The sequence below is a fragment of the Oryzias melastigma genome, linkage group LG20, assembly GCF_002922805.2.
Source record: "Oryzias melastigma strain HK-1 linkage group LG20, ASM292280v2, whole genome shotgun sequence".
NCBI classification, from domain to species: domain Eukaryota; kingdom Metazoa; phylum Chordata; class Actinopteri; order Beloniformes; family Adrianichthyidae; genus Oryzias; species Oryzias melastigma.
In genome coordinates this window covers 13,185,869-13,191,656 of record NC_050531.1, presented here as the reverse complement: position 1 = coordinate 13,191,656, position 5,788 = coordinate 13,185,869, and the positions used below count along the sequence as shown (strand labels likewise).

General features: G+C 43.1%; 1 protein-coding gene across 3 annotated transcripts in view; it reads left to right on the top strand.

Moving 5' to 3' along the window:
- The first annotated feature begins 406 nt into the window (after window positions 1–406).
- zfhx4 (zinc finger homeobox 4) overlaps window positions 407–5,788 on the top strand; it is an 82,358-nt gene continuing 76,976 nt past the window's right edge. For 2 of the 3 annotated variants that reach the window (XM_024279795.2, XM_024279788.2), the window contains exon 1: window positions 4,222–4,616. The gene's annotated coding sequence lies outside the window, so the exon portion shown is untranslated. Of the gene's footprint in view, window positions 1,078–4,221; window positions 4,617–5,788 lie in introns of those variants that run through there. The other variant, XM_024279789.2, reaches the window with a different exon arrangement.

Sequence of the window (5,788 nt, the reverse complement as noted above, 5' to 3'; positions counted from 1 at the left end):
AAAAAAAAAAAAAATCGGACTTCAGGAAACCTTCAAGGCCGAGTGTGCCCATGGAGGGGGGGTACAAGACGAGGAATTGTTTTATTTCACTTTAATTTCAATTAAAGTGTCTGAACAAAGGTTGGATCACCTCCGTCACAGTGGGAAGTAATTCTAAATCAATGGCCAAAAAAGAGAGAAAGAATAAAAGGAATATTGAAAATCCCAGGGGCCAAATCCAATTAAATCACACCCCCTTGATGTTTTCAGTCCTCCACGTGAAAAATGTTGAAGAAGTTCTGATCTTGGACTATGAGGCAAAGAGCAGCTCTTTGTTTTTAGCCCATGCAGGCGCAATAGCTTCTTTCCTTTTTTTCTCCTCTTCTCTCTGCTTTTTTTCTCCTCTCCCTCCCTCTCTTTAAAAGGGAGCGGAAGAGTGGGCTGATACCGGTCTCATGTTGCGTATGGATTTTCGTTTATATAATCGATTGAAATGACCCAATACATTGATTTTGGGTTCAGTGTTTTACAAACAAGCGTTTATGGGTCTCGATTTTATGTTAGGGATGATTCCAGTGTGGCACCGTTGCGCACAAGAGTCAGAGTGGTTGATTTGTAAATAAATACCTGAATACAAACAAAATAAATATCTTATTGTTTCATGTTTTTTTGTTAAAAAATAGATTTAGGAGTCAGGAGGAAAAAAAAAGAGGGGAAAGTCTTTAAAAAAGACAATATTATGCTGCCTCTCTCCTTAATCAAATAAAGTGGTGTAAAAATAACGCACACACGCGCGCACGCACGCACACACAAAAGCATTTCCTTCCCTCTGAATTTCTCCTTGAATTATATGCCATCACTAGTGTGTGTGATTGCGGAATATTAAATTAAAGTGGGATAAGTCCGCACCGAGGCGGGCTGCGTCCAATCCGCAACTCATTTCCCCTGTTGTAGCACCGCATCACTGCGCTCCTCTCTTTTCAATGACAATGTGCCAAATCTGGGCATTTTGAAAACACTTTCCATATGCTATTATCGGATCGCTACTGAGCAAGAGAAAGACAGAAAAGAAGGAAAACGGAATGCTTTATACCAAAGGTACCACGAGTCTGCATTTTTATGTTTCCTCTGGCTTATTTTAGTTTGTGCTTTTGGGAAATTTAAAAAAAAAAGGTAAGAGGGGGCGATTTTAAAGTTTTTACAAGGACTACATATTTGTGGACCGCTGCTGAGTGGCTTTTGGGGCTGAAAGGGAAAATGTCTGTTTGTAGGCAAAAACTTTCGCTTCTTTTATTGTTTTTATTATTATTATTATTATTTTTTCATGTTTTGTATGATTCTCGGTAATTGTCGCTTTCTTCTTTTTTGGCTTCTCTGAGCTGACAGATCACATGGTGACGCATTTATTTGGATTTATATAGTATTTCTGCTTTTTTGTTGCATTTATTTGTTAAATGACTTCTTGGAATTGAGGCAGATTAGGATTTGCTGGATTATTGAAGGTATGTCCGGTGGATTTTTGCGCAAATATCAGTATTTTTTAGCGGTTTTCGTGCAGAGGAGCTGTTGTAAAGTCTCAAATTGGTGTTGTGATTTAGACTTGTTGTTGTTTGTTTTAAGGGCCTTTCTGGGGCTTGTTTTTGTTGGCTTTGAGTGGGCTTGTGGGTCACTGTAGCAGCGCTGGGAGCTGTTTTTGCGTGCTTTCTGTGTCTGCCCCGGTGAGGCGGAGGGGGTCAGCTCTGTAACCCCATGAGGGCGCCGACGCACTGGACAAACAAGGCGGAAGTCCGATGGACATCCAGGAGAAGAAAATTAATTTGGTGTTTGGAGTGGATGGATATAACAACTTTAAGACATTTTTATTGAGCAAAAAATAAAAATAAATCAATCGAATTCGGAGTTTCACCTCATCAAATATTGATTGATCAGTTATTTGACATCTTACGGTGATGATGCAGCCAATATATTGATATTTCAAAACGACTGATCTACTGAAGTGACACAAAATCACTTCCTACCTTTAATAAGAGTATTGACGCATCAGATCGGGATGAATTCCTTTAATTGCGCGACAATCCCACCCCCTTAAAAAATAATTTCAATCATCTTGATCAAAGTTTTCGAAAGGAGTTGTTTATTTTACGCACGCAAGTCGCGCATCCGTGCGCAAAAGCGCGCACAGCGGTGCCAAACTGGAGAACGCCGATAAAAATCTATAATTAATTGAGGATGCCGCTGATATGGAAATGGGGGGGAGAAATATTAGCTAAGGCGGTCTATTGTCGAGCGGTCCTCCAGAGAAAGAGCATCGTCTGCTGGGAGAGAGGGGAGGGTGGCGGACAGGGGGGATTTACAAAACGCAGGAGGTTAAGATAAGCGGCAGCCTGTATCAGCTCTCTAAATCCGCTTTGCACTTTCTCATTTTCTCGGGGAAAACAAACACACACGAGAGGGGGGAAAAATAAATAAATAACAGACGCATCTTTTGCGGGAAAATGACAGCGGCGCGCGCAGCGGTTTAATCACTGGAAAGTGGGAAATAAGGGCATCCTCTCACAGAAATGCGCACAGAAAAAAAGAAAGACAAAAAAAATCTGCTTTGTGTTTGAATAAGTCCTCCGTTTAAGGTGTAAGAAATGACAAATAGGTCCAATCCGTGCAGCTTTGGACGGATCAATGCGCGACTTGGTGCGCAGCGGCAGCGGGTAGAGCGCGACTCTCCAAGCCGTCTGTGAACGACGCCTCCCAGGGCTGGCAGGCTTAGAGAACCCCCCCTTAAAGGACAGGGAGGCAGTTGCAGCAGCAGCAGGAGCAGCAGCAGCGGCGGCGGTAAGAGTAAGAGCCTTGGATCCGGGTGGAAAGTGACGCCTCTGTTCATCACCTCGACCCACCCACCCTCTCTGTCAAAGGACCGCTCTACACCCCAGAATAAACAGCCTCGGGTCGGGTCGGGCTCGGATCTCTTGGTTTCTTAAGGATCCAGTTGGTATGAGAGCAGTCCAGTCAATGTGGCTGCAAAGGAGACCTTGTACTTCACTTGCCAGCAGCAGCAGCCTTATCATCACATCCCAAGCCCCGGCTCATGCAGTTCAATTCACCCCCAGCTTCGATTTTTTCCATGAAGGCGAACAAGATCTCTTGATTTCCCCCCCGATTGAGACTGTGGAAAGTCTTCCTCCAAAAGCCTCTATTAACAAACCGGTGGGGGAAACACAGTAAACGGTTTGCATTGAAAAAGTATACAGCTAAAAGACCGGGGCACTTTGTAAGAACACTAAATGTAGACGCCAGTGAATTGAGCTTTGAAAGGAGAGAGGGATTTTTTTTTCTTTTTTTTTTCTTTCTTTTTTGGGGGGGTGACCCTGTATTGGATTTTGTAGTTTGGCTCTATTGAACCCACACGGGGCCTCAGTGGTCCCGAAAGGGCAAAGATGACTTTCCAACATGTGGTGGATTACTCTGAAGCTTTGTGGATTTGATTTTTTTTGTAACTGTTTATACGCAGCCCACATGCAGAGATCAGCAAGTAAAATCCTATTTTTTTTTCCAGAAAAACAATATTTCAGCAAATAACATACAAATATCCGCGCGCGTGAGGCGGATTTTTCTTTTCTTTTCTTTTTTATTGCTTAAATAGCAGCAAATATATATATATATTCCTCACAAAGTGCACTTTGATCTCCCACTTATTTTTTATAGTTATTTAAAAATAACATTAAAATTATTTTTCTCTTGAAATGTTTTCTTTGTGCGCAAAAAGCTGCATTTGTTTTATCATTAATAACAATAAATAAAATCAAGCTGATATGGTGGAAAATGTTAAATTTTTACATCTACTTTTGAGTTTTTTTCTTTATTTGTGCAGGTAAACTTATGATATGTTTGTTTTAAAAATATAAACGCATATAGATGTGTTTTTTGAGGTGATTTTAAAGGGAATCCCGATTAATGTGGAAGAAGCGCGCGTCTATTGTTGTGCGTAATTTGGCCCTGAGCATACAAAAGGGTTTCCAAAGCGCAGAGACCCATGCGGCCGCCAGGGCTCCGTGTGCGCGTCATTTGCAATGTGGAGACTGTTGATCAACTCACTAATTACACTTCTCTCCTCTCTCTCCCTCCCTCTCCGTCTCCCTTTTGCTCCCTCCCTCCTTCTCTCTCTCCGCTCCCTCTCTCCCTCTCTCTCTCCCGTTCGCCCTCTCTCTCTCTGTGTCTCTCTACCCATTCCCAGAGTGCATATCGGGAAATAGACACACAAAGACATGCGCACTCAACTTAATCAGCCATTTTTTTAAACAGGGCTAAAACGATAATAATTAGCAGAATAAAGACATATCGGATTTTCATTTCCTTTCCTCCGTTTCCCCCGACCCTCGTCCACAAGAGAAACTGCGAGGCAGCCCGTCGACACGTCGTTTTCGCCGCCACCGGAACCAAAATAAGGGATAGAGCTCTCTAAGCGCTTGACATTTGTGATTTTACCCCCTTTTTTCCCATTATAAAGTTGGAGGATTATCGTAATTTCCCCTGTTTTTCCACCTTTTTTTGTTGTGTAATTACGCACGCCGCTGGATGTGACTGTTTTATAAAAGCAAGAGCAAAGAGAGAAGCGGAGGTGACGGTTTTGGAGGGGGAAGAAAGTAAGTTTTTTTTCTTCCTTTGCACCTCTCCCTTTAACTTTTATTGAGTAGTTTGGGGTGTTCGGTTTAGGGGTCGGGTATCGATTATCTATCTCGCTGGTGGATCTTTGACTTTTGGGGTTGCCTGGATAACAGGTGTTGAGTGTTTTTTTTTTTTTTTTTTTTTGCGGAATAAAAGCGGATATCGTGATGTTAGGGGGGCAACTCCGGTGTTCTGGCCACTGGGAGAGGAGCAAGTGACAGGATTGGAGGCGTTTTTACGCACGAGTCCGCGGTGGATCAGTACGATACCACGTCCTGACCTACCTTTTTGGAAAGTTCGTACGCGTGTTGTTGTGGTGTGGACGGATGCAGCGATGAGGTTAGATAGAATTAAAGGAGACGACCGTCTCTTCCTCCTCTTCCTCCGCCTCCCCGCGCCTCTGTGGCTTTGCAGTGCGGATATGGTGTTGTCTTTCCTGGAGTCCGCTCCCTCGGACGTTTACGCTGCGAGCTGCCGCCGTTTCCTCCACTCCCCGACACTTCCTTTCAGTTTCAAACCTCTCAGAAAACGTACATGAAGTCACGAGCCGGACGCACCGCTGCGCACAAGTCCAGCTTTTTAACAAGTCGGCTAATATGCACCTTCCACGATCAGCCGCGGTAAAGCAGCTCCCAGACTCGACCCTTTTCTCACATATAAGTGATTTTTTAAAAAATTATCCCAAACAAATGTTCATTTAAAGTAAAAATGAAGGATTTCCCTTACTTAGACGGCGCGGATTCCCGTCCGCGCACCTTTTCAAAGTCCACCGATGCGTGGATGGCTCCAGTGCCCAGGAAGGGAGCCCGAGCGTTGGGCTACTGAGACCACGGAGTCCCCTTCAGAGCCAAACCGACGAGTGCTCCTGTTTCTAATCCTGTTTCATCCGAAATTTATCACAAATAACACATTGAAGTGTCACTAAAATCTGTAATATTTTCTCTTTTGCCCTCATTTTAGCTCCGTTTTGACGCTTTCCATCATGAATCCAAAATATTTCCCCTAAAGACACATTTTCCATCACAACTAAATCCGTTTAGATTAGGAATATTTAGGAAAAAGGGAGATGATTTTGTGCGGTTTAATTTTATATATATATATATATATGTATATTTTTGCGTCCTGATGAGTGTTTATTTTAAGGATGGGG